This window comes from Panulirus ornatus, chromosome 18, assembly GCF_036320965.1.
Source record: "Panulirus ornatus isolate Po-2019 chromosome 18, ASM3632096v1, whole genome shotgun sequence".
Lineage (NCBI taxonomy): Eukaryota > Metazoa > Arthropoda > Malacostraca > Decapoda > Palinuridae > Panulirus > Panulirus ornatus.
In genome coordinates, this window is record NC_092241.1 from 43,050,085 (window position 1) to 43,068,277 (window position 18,193).

At 30.8% G+C, this 18,193-nt stretch overlaps 1 protein-coding gene across 5 annotated transcripts in view; it reads right to left on the minus strand.

Annotated features, from left to right (window-relative positions):
• CkIIbeta (casein kinase II subunit beta) overlaps nucleotides 1-18,193 on the minus strand; it is a 598,395-nt gene that overhangs the window by 420,095 nt on the left and 160,107 nt on the right. The gene's annotated exons all lie outside the window — the stretch shown is intronic.

Sequence of the window (18,193 nt, forward strand, 5' to 3'; positions counted from 1 at the left end):
TGCATCTAGAGACTGAGTGTGAACGAATGCGGCCATTTGTTCTTTCCTAGCGCTACCTCGCGGTGGGGAGATGTAAATGCTATTTCATGTGTGGCGGGTGGCGCGACGGAAATGGATAAAGGCAGCAAGTATGAGTATGTACATGTGTAATATGTACAATGACTAGTGTGTGTTATATGTTATGTATCCGTTGAAATGTATAAGTAGGCCTTAGGTGTATACATGTGTATGTTGGTGGGTTGGGCTAATTCTTCGTCAGTTTCCTCCTTGCGCTAACCCTCGCTCAACGCGGGAGACGGCGCGATTAAGTATAGAAATAAGCAGAATGATATATATATATATAATATTGCATATGCACGGCACTTCCAAATAATATACAAACCTCCAACAGCCAGGATCGAACCCGGGACCCATGCGTGGAAGGAGGCGGGAGCACTACCGCTAGGCTATGATCGCCCCTGATAGGGAGATGACTATTCAGAATAACCCTTCGTCTCACACTGGTAAGCACGGGTTCTCCACTGTCATTCCCATCAGGCTCACACAGTTACAGAATGAGAGGCCCAAAGACAAATCCAGCTATGACATATAAATTGTCCTCTGCATATGTGTTTCATACACGAGAGCGCTCAGATCTCTTGTTTCAATTATCCACGTGATTAATAATTCACACCTATCATCATGTGTTTGTTATGATATTGTGCATAAATAAATATATCTATATATTATTATAATATTATATATAATATATATATATAATATATATAATATTATATATAAATAAGACAACCTTTTCAAAGACCTCTTCAGATTACATACATCGAAAACCGAAGTGGAACTCAGTGGAAATGTAAGTCTTCCACTGGAGTAGGACGAGGGATTACAGACACACAGGCTGAAAAATCCTATTTATTTGGTGAGCAAGAATGATGCAAGCGTTTCGTAATCGACACCCCCAAACAATTAACGTTGACCTACATGAGGCAAAAGGGGATATGGCCTGACGTACGTAATAATATTTAATACATTTTTTTTTTTTAAATTATGTAATTAGGTTTTTACCCACTGTGTAAAGGTCATTAAGCCACCGCAACCTGAGACAAATAGGTCAAAGTATGTGATATTCCGTAACCGATTCCGGAAGAGAACGTGTAACTTTTTTCCCCCACAGCCAAGGTTTCTAAAATTTTATTTTTTTGTCTTCTCAAACCTGAAGGCAAATTCACGTTTGGGTTTTTCCTTTTTTTTTTTCCTCTTTCTCTCGTTCATTTCATCTATTTTTTTCCATAATTTTTCGTGAGAGATCTTAATGATGAATAGACATGTGTGTTGTGTGTGTGTTGGTGTGTGTGGTGGGTGTGGTGTGTGGGGTGACCCCGTTACACAGACAGCTGGAAAAGAAATTTTATGCATAATATGTACCCAAAGGATTTCAAAAGGGGATTTGTTTTTCTTCTTTTTTAATTTGGTGACGAAAAAGGAAAGCAAAAAAATAAATAAATATATATATATTATAAATAATATATAATAATAAATATATAATTAATATTATAATATATATATAGGGAGAGAATGTAGGAAAGATTGCCCAGAGAATATATGTGCGGAGGGGGGGGGAACGGGGGAGAAGGGGGAAAACCAAATTGAGTGGAAAGATGGAGTGAAAAAATTTTTTTGGTACGGGGCCGAACATGCAGGAGGGTAAAGGGGGGAAAGGGAATAGAGTAATTGGAGGATTGTATACCGGGGTTGACGTGCGTCAGTGGATTAAATCAAGGCATGTGAAGCTCTGGGTAAACCATGAAAGGCGTTAGGTAGTTTTTTTTGCGTGTGGGGACGTATTATATACAGTGATGGGGGGGGGTTGGCCACTTTTTTTCGTTTTTTTTCCTTGCCAACCTCGCAAACGGGGGAGACACGACAAAGCAAAAAAAAAAAAAAAAAATTTTATATATATAAAAATAAAATTATAAAATATATAAAATATATATATATATATATATATAAATATGTTATATAATAAAACTATATATATATCTATAATATATAATATAAAATAATAAAAATGAGAGAGCTTGGGAATGAGTCAGTTGTTGTTCGCTGATGATACAGCGCTGGTGGGGGATTCAGTGAAAACTCCAGAAGCTGGTGAGGGAAGTTTGGTAAAGTGTGTGGAAGAAAATTTAAAGAGTAAATGTGATAAGAGCAAGGGTTTATTAGGTACAGTAGGGTTGAGGGTCAAGTAAATTTGGGGAGGTGAGTTTGAATGGTAAAAAAACTGGAGGAAGTAAAATGTTTTAGTATCTGGAGTGATCTGTCAGCTTTTTGAACATGGAAGGGGAAGTGGATCAAAAGGGTGGGGGGGGGGCGAAAATTTTGGGAGCCTTGAAAATGTGTGGAAGTCGAGAACTTTATCCCCGGAAAGCAAAAATGGTATGTTGAAGGAATAGAAAATTTTCCAACAGGGTTGTATGGTTGCGAGGCGGGCTATGGATAGAGTTGTGCGCAGAGAGGGATGTGCGGAAAATTTGAGATGTTTGAGGCCCAATTGTGGTGTGAGGTGGTTTGACCAGAAGTAACTAAGGGTAAAGAGAATGTGGGGAAAAATAAAAAGAGCGTTTGGTTTTAGAGAGCAGAAGAGGGTTTTAAATGGTTTGGGCACATGGAGAGAAGAGTGAGGAAAAATGACCAAGAGATAATGTGCGAGGTGGAGGGAACGAGAGAAGAGGAGACCAAATTGAGGTTTGGGAAAAATGGAGTGAAAAAGATTTTTGTGATCGGGGCCTGAACTGCAGGAGGGTGAAAGGATGGCAAGGAATAAAAGGAATTGGAGCGATGTGGGGATACAGGGGTGACGTGCTGCAGTGGATTGAATCAAGGGAGTGAAGCGTCCGGGTAAACCATGGAACTGTGTGGATGTAATTTGTGGTTGGACGTGTTATTACATGGAAAGGGGGGGTTGGGCCATTTCTTTTGTCGTTTCCTGCGCTACCCCCGCAAACGCGGGAACAGCGACAAAGTAAAAAAAAAAAAAAAAATATATTAAAATAAAATATATATATATATTATATTTTATTTATAATATATAAATAAAAATATAAAATAATAATATATATATATAATATAATATATATATATAGAAAAGGGTTTTTTAACGGTTCAAGTGGGTGGAAAATTTTTTCCTCCCTTTTAGTTGGGTGGTAAGATATTTTATCAATGAGAAGTATAAAAGATATAACTGGCAAATTTAAAAATATCAGTTTTGGGTCAACAAAGGCGGTACCTTAGCCTTAAAGTAATACATTGGACACTATCAATTGATGATTCTAAGATCGCCCTTAAAGCACTGACACCCTACTGAAACTACATCCCACACTTCCTTGAGAACTCAAACCCAAAAAAAGACACGATCAGTTACAAGAATTGTTTTTTCTCCCTCATTTTTTTCCATTATTGGAACCGATAAGTCGTGATGTAACCACCACGGCACAGCCTCTGTGACGGGAGGTTAGTCTGAACACAGTCAGAAATAAAAGATAGGATCAAAAAACCTCTATATTATAATTTTTTCTCATGGATTTGGATCGTAAGTAAACGCAGGGGGTAGAAAGGGTTTTGAACACCTGTCATTCCTACCTTCGGTTGCACACAAACCCCTTCCTCAAGAGGCACTGAAAAAATACAAACAAGAAATTTACATATCCCCCCCCCAGGCTGCTCCTCCCCTTTAACTACATGATCATTAAGCATTCACTCATCCAGTATAGAAGCATTTTGCCGGGATTAACCTGAAGTTGCTGGTCAGGGAAATTAAAGAGGAAAGTGAGAAACCCTTCCTACCCTACGTAGCTTAAAGTCCAGAAAAACCCACACAATAACTGGTCACTTTTCAGACGCCAAGGGTTAATTTTACCCTAGGGGCCGGGATCACTGTACCGTTGAGGTAAAGTATCTCTAAGGGTGTTATATATGACGTTTCAGTCACAAAGAAAGGTTTGGTTTTTGAAATTTGTATATAACTTTAGTTAATTCTACTTACTGTACGTGAGGTTTATCAGCTGCTGTGCACAAGTTTTTTCCGGGGTATATTTCAGTGGTTTTTTCTCTATTGGCAGTGGTTGAATTCATAATACTGCAGGATGCCCCACTCCTCTGAAAGATTAAGCAATGTTTTGTGAAATAACTGGACATTAAGATCGAGATAAAATTTTTTACTGAAAAAATCAAATAATCTTGACCAAACACACCCGTAGCATCGAAACGTCAGAAAAAGGATACAAGGAGAAAAAAAAAAAATGGTAATGTCAAAGTTCTTCTTTCTCCTCGTTCCTCCTTCGAATAAAAGGGTCCCCGACATAATCCAAATGAATCATTTGCATTCTGCATGTATTATGTAGGTGCACCATTCCATCATTTAAAAGCTGAATTGAAGTTTAATACAGTGGAGGCATAAAGAGACTAACAACCCCATACAAGCAAAAAAAAAACGTAGTTATAAATTGGACGCGTATTCGTTTAAGGATTGTGAAAATATATAGTAACGGTTACTAACTTCCCTTTGCTTTCACGTCAGATCACTTTGCAGGTAAAGGTCCTTCCCTCACTGCCACAACATTCAGATTTCGTATGAACTTACGTACAGGAGACATGAAAAATGCTCACTGTTTTTTCACACTTTTCTTCACCACTTGCCACATATACGAGGCACGCCCACTTCCTGCAATATGTAGAGAGGCCAAAGGCGTTCCAGCGACTTCCACTACCAGTCTATAAACCTAGGTTTTTATGATCTAAATGGCTCGTTTCATTCAGTGGTGTGTATTTTTTTTTTTCATCATCCAGTCTTATGCATGCTGTAAAATCTAACCTTGTTTCATTTTTTTTTCCTATACCGATATCAGATATGCATGCCAGTTAATCCCTAAGAGAGGTCGCTGTATAGAGGACAAATATGGGTATGTTCGAGATTACGGTAGTCCTAACGGTGGCCATATGGGAAAGTCTTGAGCCCCCTGACATAAAAGAACTGAGGAGGATGGATGTGTTGGAAAGAAATATTTGGGGGGACAATATGTGGTTTTAGGAGGGTAGACCGTGAAAGGAAGACTTTTCTTAAGAACAGCGTGCAAAGTGGGGGGAAATGATTGAGAAAACTGGCCCGGGTGTACTAACATGGGTTTTGGACATATGGAGAGGATGAGGAAGAGAGAACAACAGGACTACTGTAAAGTGAGGAGGCAAAGACGAAGGAAAGAACGAAAAGGAGATCGAAGATGGGAAAGAAAGATCTCCAAATTTCCGTCCCTGTGTATGAGGGGGGTGAAAGTGTGCATGAATACAGAGAATTGAAAAGATGTGGTATAAAAGGGGTGGGCGGGGCGGCAAAAGGCTCAGAGCCCGGGCAAACCAAGGAAAGGTCCTGTGGGGTTGGCTGTGGATAGGAAACCTGTGGGTTCATGATTTCCAAGATAGCGTTCTTCGTCTTTTCTGGCCTATCCCCCTAACTTGGGGAAAAAGCGAATAAACTGTCATTTTCAAATTTCTTTTAAAATAAATGTTATTATTTTTCGTATGGGAGGAAGCCCCCCTCCGATAACATATCGTACTAAAATTACATTTACAAATTAAATCAGAAATATCATTTACAAAGTTCATTAACATATTATATATATTAGGTGAGTTTTTTTGTATTAACCCGTGTAGTACGCCTCTCAAACCATGGAACATAAAATAACGGACTAAAACGTTCCTATCACAATCAGCACAAAGCATAAAATCAAAAACCATCAAAGAAACAAATACTGATTTCCAAGAAAACGGAGGTGTTGGGGGGGGCCGAACGTAGAATCATAAGACTTACGGAGGACAAAGAAAGTCTATTCACATGGAATTAAGAAAGTTAAACGGAAGAAAATTAGACTACCCGGAAACAATTTTAAACTAAAGTTACGGGAATCAATCTGGGTAATTTGGTAAAGAACGAAATTTCGGGAAAAAGGAGTAGTTAGCCTCGTCATATGAACACGTAGAGTTCGGGGGGGCTCGATAGACTGAAGGATAGTGACAAAGGATTACATAGTTCATAGAGTTTGGGTCAATCACGTAACATTAGGGTGATCCGATAAATCGATTAGAGATGAGATGGGATTTGATTTGAATCTGCTTATAACACGATTACTGAAGTGGTCCCATTTCAAAGGGGGGTGAACACACAGTAAAGTGACCCTAAGGAAGTAGAATGTTATAGGATACAAAGAAAATAGCAGTAGAATAATAAGGGTTTCGTATGCAAGTATACTAATTTTTTGATATGAACCAAGTTCTAACATGAGAAGAGGAGAGAGGAAGGAAAAAGGGGCAATTAAAATTCCCAACTAATAACAGGGGGGGAAGAAAGAGGAAATTTAAATTAAAATCATAATGCGACTAAACAAATTTTTAAACCCAAGATTGTATTCAAAGAAAGTACTGCTTATAATGAGATTTTTAGGAAATCTATTTTTCAGAGAAAAAAGCGAAAAATTCAAGATAATAGGGTCAAGTAATTTTCGCTCAAAAAATTTTTTATTTCAAACTCAAACCCTTTTCTTTTACAAACCCAAATTTTTATACTGGAAATAATCTTGGAAATAAATCATAAACTTTCTTTTCCGATAATTTTACACAATAAATGGAATGTAAATAATCAGACAATATTTTAAAATATCTTCATTTAACAGCTTGATTAAAGGACATAAGACGACCAAACGATATTTAACCTTTAGATTTGTATTCAGAATGAAAAACACTCATTAAATTTAAAATTCTAAAGAAAAATTTTTTTTTTAAGGTAATTTTCGGGTTAAAAAACTTTTTTTATCTCCCAAAATTTAAATTTAGCACATTAAATACTTCTATAAAATTGAAATAATCTTATAAAATATAACATAACCTCTTACTTACCAATACATAACCGGTAAATGTAATGTAAATAATCAAAAAGTACTTTAAATATATATATACATTGAACAGCTTAAAAAAAGGACAAGTAGGCGACCAAACTATATTCTAAACCCATATTTGTATAATGAAGTTATTATGAAGTTTTTAAAGAAATACACTTTACTGAGAAATATACGAAAAATTGCAGGTGTAGTTCAGGGTAAGTTTGGGCTTAAATTTTTTTTTATTTCAAAAGTCAAATTTAGTACAACAAAACACTTCTAAACTTGAAATAATCATAGAAAATGTATCATTAGCCTCTCACTTAAAAATACAGGCCCGGAAAATGCAATGTATATAGAAAAAAAATATTTAGATATATGACATTTAACAGCTTAATCAAAAGACATATAAACGACCAAACGATATTTTAACCCCAGATTTGTATTCAGAATGAAAAGTACTCCTTATAATGAGGTTTTAAGAAAATCAATTTTTTCTGAGAAATATACGGAAAATTGCAGGTAATAGTTCAGGGTAATTTTTTGCTGAAAAAACTTATTGTTTCAAAATAGAAATTTAGTATATAAAACACTTCTATAATTAAAATAATCTTAGGAAATATATAATAATCCTCTTACCAATACATACCCAGTAAATGCAATGGAAATAATCAGATAATTCTTTAGAAATATGTACATTTAACAGCTTAATTAAAGGTCATAAATGCGACTAAAAAAAAATATTTTAACCCAAGATTTGTATTCAGAATGAAAATTTACTCCTTATAATGAGATTTTTAGGGAAATCTATCTTTCAGAGAAAAATACGAAAAAAATCAAGGTAATAATAGGTCAGGGTAATTTTTCGCTTAAAGATTTATTTACTTCAAGATTCAAACTTATCATATACAAACAATTCTATACTAGAAATATTCTTGGAAAATATATCATAATGCTTTCAGTTACTGATATATATACAGTAAATGGAATGTAAATAATCAGACAGTACTTTAAATTTATCTTCCTTTAACAGCTTGTTTAAAGAATATAAAGACGACCAAACGATATTTTAACCCCAGATTTTATTCAAAATTAAAAGTACTCCTTATAATGAGGTTTTTAAGGAAATCAATTTTTCTGAGAAATATACGGAAAATTGCAGGCAAAATACTTCAGGGTAATTTTTTGCTCAAAAACTTTTTATTTCAAAATTGTAATTTAGTATATTAAAACACTTCTACACTTGAAATAATCTTACGAAATATATCATAATCCTCTTGGTTCCCAATATATTCCGGGTAAATGCAATGGAAATAATCAGAAAATTCTTTAATTATATGTACATTAAACAGCTTAATTAAAGGTCATAAATGCGACTAAACAATATTTTAATCCAAGATTTGTATTCAGAATGAAAAATACCGCTTATAATGAGATTTTTAGGTAAATCTAATTTTAAGAGAAATTTTTCGCTTAAATTTTTTTTTTACTTCAAGATTCAAACTTATCATACACAAACAATTCTATACTAGAAATAATCTTGGAAAATATATCATAATGCCTCTCACTTAAAAATACATAACCGGAAAATGCAATGCAAATCGATGGAACATTTTTTTACATTTGACCACATATTCGTATTCAGCATACCTAAAAGCATCTATCCTGAAATTCTCAAGAAAATACATTTTTTTGAAAAAAAAAAAAAAATCAAGAAAGATCCGAGGCTATACCCTTGCAAAATATTTTGCTCAGATTATCAACTTCAGATTTTACTGAAAGTCTGGATATAGATGTTATTTTACATGCTGATTAAGGATTTCGACTAAAATGACAGAATTTCGCATTAAATGCCTTTAATTACCCTTGGATTAATTATAATAAAATCAGTATGCTAATTTGACTAGAAATCCTTAATAATGTAAAATAACATCTATATACAGATTTTCATTAAAATCTGAAGAAGTTGAAAATCTGAGCAAAATATTTGGTAAGGCTATAGCCTTGGATTTTTCTTGATTTTTTTCAAAAAATGGATTTTCTTGAAATTTTCAGCATAGATGCTTTTCGGTATGCTGAATACGAATCTGTCGTTAAAATCCAAAAATTCCTGTAATTAGTCGAGTAATTAGCATACTAATTTTATTATAATTAATTTTAAGAGTTAATTAATTCAAGGTATTAATAGTAAAAAAAAGCTGTCATTTGACTAGAAATCCTTAATCAGCATGTAAAATAACATCTATATCCAGATTTTCATTAAAATCTGAAGAAGTTGAAAATCTGAGCAAAATATTTGGTAAGGCTATAAGGCTATAGCCTTGGATTTTTCTTGATTTTTTTCAAAAAATAGATTTTCTTGAAATTTTCAGCATACATGCTTTTCGGTATGCTGAATACCAATCTGTCGTTAAAATCCAAAAATTCCTGTAAGTAGTCGAGTAATTAGCATACTAATTTTATTATAATTAAATTTAAGTTAATCAATTCCAGGCATTAATAGTGCGAAATGATGTCATTTCACTAGAAATCCTTAATCAGCATGTAAAATAACATCTATATCCAGATTTTTCATTAAAATCTGAAGAAGTTGAAAATCTGAGCAAAATATTTGGTAAGGCTATAGCCTTGGATTTTTCTTGATTTTTTTTCAAAAAAATGGATTTTCTTGATTGGATTTTCTTGATATTTTCAGCATAGATGCTTTTCGGTATGCTGAATACGAATCTGTCGTTAAAATCCAAAAATTCCTGTAATTAGTCGAGTAATTAGCATACTAATTTTAATATAATTAATTTTAAGAGTTAATCAATTCAAGGCATTAATAGTGCGAAATGGTGTCATTTGACTAGAAATCCTTAATCAGCATGTAAAATAACATCTATATCCAGATTTTCATTAAAATCTGAAGAAGTTGAAAATCTGAGGAAAATATTTGGTAAGGCTATAAGGCTATAGCCTAGATTTTTCTTGATTTTTTTCAAAAAATGGATTTTCTTGATATTTTCAGCATAGATGCTTTTCGGTATGCTGAATACGAATCTGTCGTTAAAATCCAAAAATTCCTGTAATTAGTCGAGTAATTAGCATACTAATTTTATTATAATTAATTTTAAGTGTTAATTAATTCAAGGCATTAATAGTGCGAAATGTTGTCATTTGACTAGAAATCCTTAATCAGCATGTAAAATAACATCTATATCCAGATTTTCATTAAAATCTGAAGAAGTTGAAAATATGAGCAAAATATTTGGTAAGAAATCCTTGGATTTTTCTTGATTTTTTTCAAAAAATGGATTTTCTTGAAATTTTCAGCATACATGCTTTTCGGTATGCTGAATACGAATCTGTCGTTAAAATCCAAAAATTCCTGTAATTAGTCGAGTAATTAGCATACTAATTTTATTATAATTAATTTTAAGTTAATAATTCAAGGCATTAATAGTGCGAAATGCTGTCATTTACTAGAAATCCTTAATCAGCATGTAAAATAACATCTATATCCAGATTTTCATTAAAATCTGAAGAAGTTGAAAATCTGAGCAAAATATTTGGTAAGGCTATAGCCTTGGATTTTTCTTGATTTTTTCAAAAATGGATTTTCTTGAATTTCAGCATAGATGCTTTTCGGTATGCTGAATACGAATCTGTCGTTAAAATCAAAAATTCCTGTAATAGTCGAGTATTACATACTAATTTTATTATAATTAATTTTAAGTTAATAATTCAAGGCATTAATAGTGCGAAATGCTGTCATTTGACTAGAAATCCTTAATCAGCATGTAAATAACATCTATATCCAGATTTTCATTAAAATCTGAAGAAGTTGAATCTGACAAATATTGTAAGCTTACTTGGATTTTTCTTGATTTTTTCAAAAAATGGATTTTCTTGAATTTTCAGCATAATGCTTTCGGTATGCTGAATACGAATCGTCGTTAAAATCCAAAATTCCTGTAATAGTCGAGTAATTAGCATACTAATTTTATTATAATTAATTTTAAGTTAATAATTCAAGCATTAATAGTGCGAAATGTGTCATTTCACTAGAAATCCTTAATCAGCATGTAAAATAACATCTATATCCAGATTTTCATTAAAATCTGAAGAAGTTGAAAATCTGAGCAAATATTGGTAAGGCTATAGCCTTGGATTTTTCTTGATTTTTTTCAAAAAATGGATTTTCTTGAATTTCAGCATAGATGCTTTCGGTATGCTGAATACGAATCTGTCGTTAAAATCCAAAAATTCCTGTAATTAGTCGGAAGTAATTAGCATACTAATTTTAATATAATTAATTTTAAGATTAATTAATTCAAGGCATTAATAGTGCGAAATGCTGTCATTTGACTAGAAATCCTTAATCAGCATGTAAAATAACATCTATATCCAGATTTTCATTAAAATCAAAAAAAAAAAAAAAAAAAAAAAAAAAAAAAAAAAAAAAAAAAAAAAAAAAAAAAAAAAAAAAAAAAAAAAAAAAAAAAAAAAAAAAAATTTTTTTCAAAAATGGATTTTCTTGAAATTTTCAGCATAATGCTTTTCGGTATGCTGAATACGAATCTGTCGTTAAAATCCAAAAATTCCTGTAAGTATCAAGTAATTAGCATACTAATTTATTATAATTAATTTAAGTTAATCAATTCAAGGCATTAATAGTGCGAAATGATGTCATTTCACTAGAAATCCTAATCAGCATTAAATAACATCTATATCCAGATTTCATTAAAATCTGAAGAAGTTGAAATCTGAGCAAAATTGTAGCTATAGCTTGGATTTTTCTTGATTTTTTCAAAAAATGGATTTTCTTGAATTTTCAGATAGATGCTTTTCGGTATGCTGAATACGAATCTGTCATTAAAATCCAAAATTCTTAATTAGTCGAGTAATTAGCATACTAATTTTATATAATTAATTTTAAGTTAATTAATTCAAGGCATTATAGTGGAATGCTGTCATTTGACTAGAAATCCTTAATCAGCATGTAAAATAACATCTATATCCAGATTTTCATTAAAATCTGAAGAAGTTGAAAATCTGAGCAAAATATTGGTAAGGCTATAGCCTTGGATTTTTCTTGATTTTTTTCAAAAAATGATTTTCTTGAATTTTCAGCATAGATGCTTTTCGGTATGCTGAATACGAATCTGTCGTTAAAATCCAAAAATTCCTGTAATTAGTCGAGTAATTGCATACTAATTTTATTATAATTAATTTTAAGTTAATTAATTCAAGGCATTAAATGCGAAATGCTGTCATTTGACTAGAAATCCTTAATCAGCATGTAAAATAACATCTATATCCAGATTTTCATTAAAATCTGAAGAAGTTGAAAATCTGAGCAAAATATTGTAGGCTATAGCCTTGGATTTTCTTGATTTTTTTCAAAAAATGATTTTCTTGAAATTTTCAGCATAGATGCTTTTCGGTATGCTGAATACGAATCTGTCGTTAAAATCCAAAAATTCCTGTAATTAGTCGAGTAATTAGCATACTAATTTATTATATTTAATTTAAGTTAGAGTAATTCAAGGCATTAATAGTGCGAAATGCTGTCATTTGACTAGAAATCCTTAATCAGCATGTAAAATAAACATCTATATCCAGATTTTCATTAAATCTGAAGAAGTTGAAAATCTGAGCAAAATATTTGGTAAGGCTATAGCCTTGGATTTTTCTTGATTTTTTTCAAAAATTGGATTTTCTTGAAATTTTCAGCATAGATGCTTTTCGGTATGCTGAATACGAATCTGTCGTTAAAATCCAAAAATTCCTGTAATTAGTCGAGTAATTAGCATACTAATTTTATTATAATTAATTTTAAGAGTTAATTAATTCAAGGCATTAATAGTGCGAAATGCTGTCATTTGACTAGAAATCCTTAATCAGCATGTAAAATAACATCTATATCCAGATTTTCATTAAAATCTGAAGAAGTTGAAAATCTGAGCAAAATATTTGGTAAGGCTATAGCCTTGGATTTTTCTTGATTTTTTTCAAAAAATGGATTTTCTTGAAATTTTCAGCATAGATGCTTTTTCGGTATGCTGAATACGAATCTGTCGTTAAAATCCAAAAATTCCTGTAATTAGTCGAGTAATTAGCATACTAATTTTATTATAATTAATTTTAAGTTAATTAATTCAAGGCATTAATAGTGCGAAATGCTGTCATTTGACTAGAAATCCTTAATCAGCATGTAAAATAACATCTATATCCAGATTTTCATTAAAATCTGAAGAAGTTGAAAATCTGAGCAAAATATTTGGTAAGGCTAGCTTGGATTTTTCTTGATTTTTTTCAAAAAATGGATTTTCTTGAAATTTTCAGCATAGATGCTTTTCGGTATGCGAATACGAATCTGTCGTTAAAATCCAAAAATTCCTGTAATTAGTCGAGTAATTAGCATACTAATTTTATTATAATAATTTTAAGTTAATTAATTCAAGCTATTAATAGTGCGAAATGCTGTCATTTGACTAGAAATCCTTAATCAGCATGTAAAATAACATCTATATCCAGATTTTCATTAAAATCTGAAGAAGTTGAAAATCTGAGCAAAATATTTGGTAAGGCAAGGGATTTTTCTGATTTTTTTTTCAAAAAATGGATTTTTCTTGATATTTTCAGCATAGATGCTTTTCGGTATGCTGAATACGAATCTGTCGTTAAAATCCAAAAATTCCTGTAATTAGTCAAGTAATTAGCATACTAATTTTATTATAATTAATTTTAAGTTAATTAATTCAAGCATAATAGTGCGAAAATGCTGTCATTTACTAGAAATCCTTAATCAGCATGTAAAATAACATCTATATCCAGATTTCATAAAAATCTGAAGAAGTTGAAAATTCTGAGCAAAATATTTGGTAAGGCTATAGCCTTTGGATTTTTCTTGATTTTTTTCAAAAAATGGATTTTCTTGAAATTTTCAGCATACATGCTTTTCGGTATGCTGAATACGAATCTGTCGTTAAAATCCAAAAATTCCTGTAATTAGTCGAGTAATTAGCATACTAATTTTATTATAATTAATTTTAAGTTAATTAAAGGCATTAATAATGCGAAATGCTGTCATTTGACTAGAAATCCTTAATCAGCATGTAAAATAACATCTATATCCAGATTTTCATTAAAATCTGAAGAAGTTGAAAATCTGAGCAAAATATTTTGATTTTTCTTGATTTTTTCAAAAAATGGATTTTCTTGACATTTTCAGCATAGATGCTTTTCGGTATGCTGAATACGAATCTGTCGTTAAAATCCAAAAATTCCTGTAATTAGTCGAGTAATTAGCATACTAATTTTATAATTAATTTTAAGTTAATTAATTCAAGGCATTAATAGTGCGAAATGCTGTCATTTGACTAGAAATCCTTAATCAGCATGTAAAATAACATCTATATCCAGATTTTCATTAAAATCTGAAGAAGTTGAAAATCTGAGCAAAATATTTGGTAAGGCTTGGATTTTTCTTGATTTTTTTCAAAAAATGGATTTTCTTGAAATTTTCAGCATAGATGCTTTTCGGTATGCTGAATACGAATCTGTCGTTAAAACCAAAAAATTCCTGTAATTAGTCGAGTAATTAGCATACTAATTTTATTATAATTAATTTTAAGTAATCAATTCAAGGCATTAATAGTGCGAAATGCTGTCATTTGACTAGAAATCCTTAATCAGCATGTAAAATAACATCTATATCCAGATTTTCATTAAAATCTGAAGAAGTTGTATAGCCTTGGATTTTTCTTGATTTTTTCAAAAAATGGATTTTCTTGAAATTTTCAGCATAGATGCTTTTCGGTATGCTGAATACGAATCTGTCGTTAAAATCCAAAAATTCCTGTAAGTAGTCGAGTAATTAGCATACTAATTTTATTATAATTAATTTTAAAGTTAATTAATTCAAGGCATTAATAGTGCGAAATGCTGTCATTTCACTAGAAATCCTTAATCAGCATGTAAAATAACATCTATATCCAGATTTTCATTAAAATCTGAAGAAGTTGAAAATCTGAGCAAAATATTTGGTAAGGCTATAGCCTTGGATTTTTCTTGATTTTTTTCAAAAAATGGATTTTCTTGAATTTTCAGCATAGATGCTTTTCGGTATGCTGAATACGAATCTGTCGTTAAAATCCAAAAATTCCTGTAATTAGTCGAGTAATTAGCATACTAATTTTATTATAATTAATTTTAAGAGTTAATTAATTCAAGGCATTAATAGTGCGAAATGCTGTCATTTGACTAGAAATCCTTAATCAGCATGTAAAATAACATCTATATCCAGATTTTCATTAAAATCTGAAGAAGTTGAAAATCTGAGCAAAATATTTGGTAAGGCTATAGCCTTGGATTTTTCTTGATTTTTTTCAAAAAATGGATTTTCTTGAAATTTTCAGCATAGATGCTTTTCGGTATGCTGAATACGAATCTGTCGTTAAAATCCAAAAATTCCTGTAATTAGTCGAGTAATTAGCATACTAATTTTATTATAATTAATTTTAAGTTAATTAATTCAAGGCATTAATAGTGCGAAATGCTGTCATTTGACTAGAAATCCTTAATCAGCATGTAAAATAACATCTATATCCAGATTTTCATTAAAATCTGAAGAAGTTGAAAATCTGAGCAAAATATTTGGTAAGGCTATAGCCTTGGATTTTTCTTGATTTTTTTCAAAAAATGGATTTTCTTGAAATTTTCAGCATAGATGCTTTTCGGTATGCTGAATACGAATCTGTCGTTAAAATCCAAAAATTCCTGTAATTAGTCGAGTAATTAGCATACTAATTTTATTATAATTAATTTTAAGTTAATTAATTCAAGGCATTAATAGTGCGAAATGCTGTCATTTGACTAGAAATCCTTAATCAGCATGTAAAATAACATCTATATCCAGATTTTCATTAAAATCTGAAGAAGTTGAAAATCTGAGCAAAATATTTGGTAAGGCTATAGCCTTGGATTTTTCTTGATTTTTTTCAAAAAATGGATTTTCTTGATATTTTCAGCATAGATGCTTTTCGGTATGCTGAATACGAATCTGTCGTTAAAATCCAAAAATTCCTGTAATTAGTCGAGTAATTAGCATACTAATTTTATTATAATTAATTTTAAGTTAATTAATTCAAGGCATTAATAGTGCGAAATGCTGTCATTTGACTAGAAATCCTTAATCAGCATGTAAAATAACATCTATATCCAGATTTTCATTAAAATCTGAAGAAGTTGAAAATCTGAGCAAAATATTTGGTAAGGCTATAGCCTTGGATTTTTCTTGATTTTTTTCAAAAAATGGATTTTCTTGAAATTTTCAGCATAGATGCTTTTCGGTATGCTGAATACGAATCTGTCGTTAAAATCCAAAAATTCCTGTAATTTGTCGAGTAATTACCATACTAATTTTATAATTAATTTTAAGTTAATTAATTCAAGGCATTAATAGTGCGAAATGCTGTCATTTGACTAGAAATCCTTAATCAGCATGTAAAATAACATCTATATCCAGATTTTCATTAAAATCTGAAGAAGTTGAAAATCTGAGCAAAATATTTGGTAAGGCTATAGCCTTGGATTTTTCTTGATTTTTTTCAAAAAATGGATTTTCTTGATATTTTCAGCATACATGCTTTTCGGTATGCTGAATACGAATCTGTCGTTAAAATCCAAAAATTCCTGTAAGTAGTCGAGTAATTAGCATACTAATTTTATTATAATTAATTTTAAGTTAATCAATTCAAGGCATTAATAGTGCGAAATGCTGTCATTTGACTAGAAATCCTTAATCAGCATGTAAAATAACATCTATATCCAGATTTTCATTAAAATCTGAAGAAGTTGAAAATCTGAGCAAAATATTTGGTAAGGCTATAGCCTTGGATTTTCTTGATTTTTTCAAAAAATGGATTTTCTTGAATTTTCAGCATAGATGCTTTTCGGTAATGCTGAATACGAATCTGTCGTTAAAATCCAAAAATTCCTGTAATAGTCGAGTAATTAGCATACTAATTTTATTATAATTAATTTTAAGTTAATTAAATTCAAGGCATTAATATGCGAAATGCTGTCATTTGACTAGAAATCCTTAATCAACATGTAAAGTAACATCTATATCCAGATTTTCATTAAAATCTGAAGAAGTTGAAAATCTGAGCAAAATATTTGGTAAGCTATAGCCTTGGATTTTTCTTGTTTTTTTTCAAAAATGGACTTTCTTAAAATTTTTTCACATACATGCTTTTCGGTAATGCTGAATATGAATCTGTCGTTAAATTTAAAAATTCCTGTAAGTAGTCGATTTAATTAAACATACAATTTTATTAATTAATTTTAAGTTAATCAATTCAAGGCATTAATAGTGCGAAATGATGTCATTCACTAGAAATCCTTAATCAGACATGTAAAATAACATCTATTATCCCATTTTCATTAAAAATATGAAGAAGTTGAAAATCTGAGCAAATATTTGGTAAGGCTATAGCCTTGGATTTTTCTTGATTTTTTTCCAAAAAATGGATTTTCTTGATATTTTCAGCATAGATGCTTTTTCGGTATGCTGAATACGAATCTGTCGTTAAAATCCAAAAATTCCTGTACTTAGTCGAGTAATTAGCATACTAATTTTTAATAATTAATTTTAAGAGTTAATTATTCAAGGTATTAATAGTGCGAAATGCTGTCATTTGACTAGAAATCCTTAATCAGCATGTAAAATAACATCTATATCCAGATTTTCATTAAAATCTGAAGAAGTTGAAAATCTGAGCAAAATATTTGGTAAGGCTATATCCTTGGATTTTTTCTTGATTTTTTTTAAAAAATGATTTTCTTGAAATTTTCAGCATGCATGCTTTTCGGTATGCTGAATACGAAATCTGTCGTTAAAATCCAAAATTCCTGTAATTAGTCGAGTAATTAGCATACTAATTTTATTATAATTAATTTTAAGTTAATCAATTCAAGGCATTAATAGTGCGAAATCATGTCATTTCACTAAGAAATCCTTAATCAGCATGAAAAATAACACTATATCCAGATTTTCATTAAAATCTGAAGAAGTTGAAAATCTGAGCAAAATATTGGTAAGCTATACCTTGGATTTTTCTTGATTTTTTTTCAAAAAATGAATTTTATTGTATTTTCAGCATAGATGCTTTTCGTAAACTGAATACGAATCTGTCGTTAAAATCAAAAATTCCTGTAATTTGTCGAGTAATACATACTAATTTTATAATTAATTTAAGTTAATTAATTCAAGGATTTAT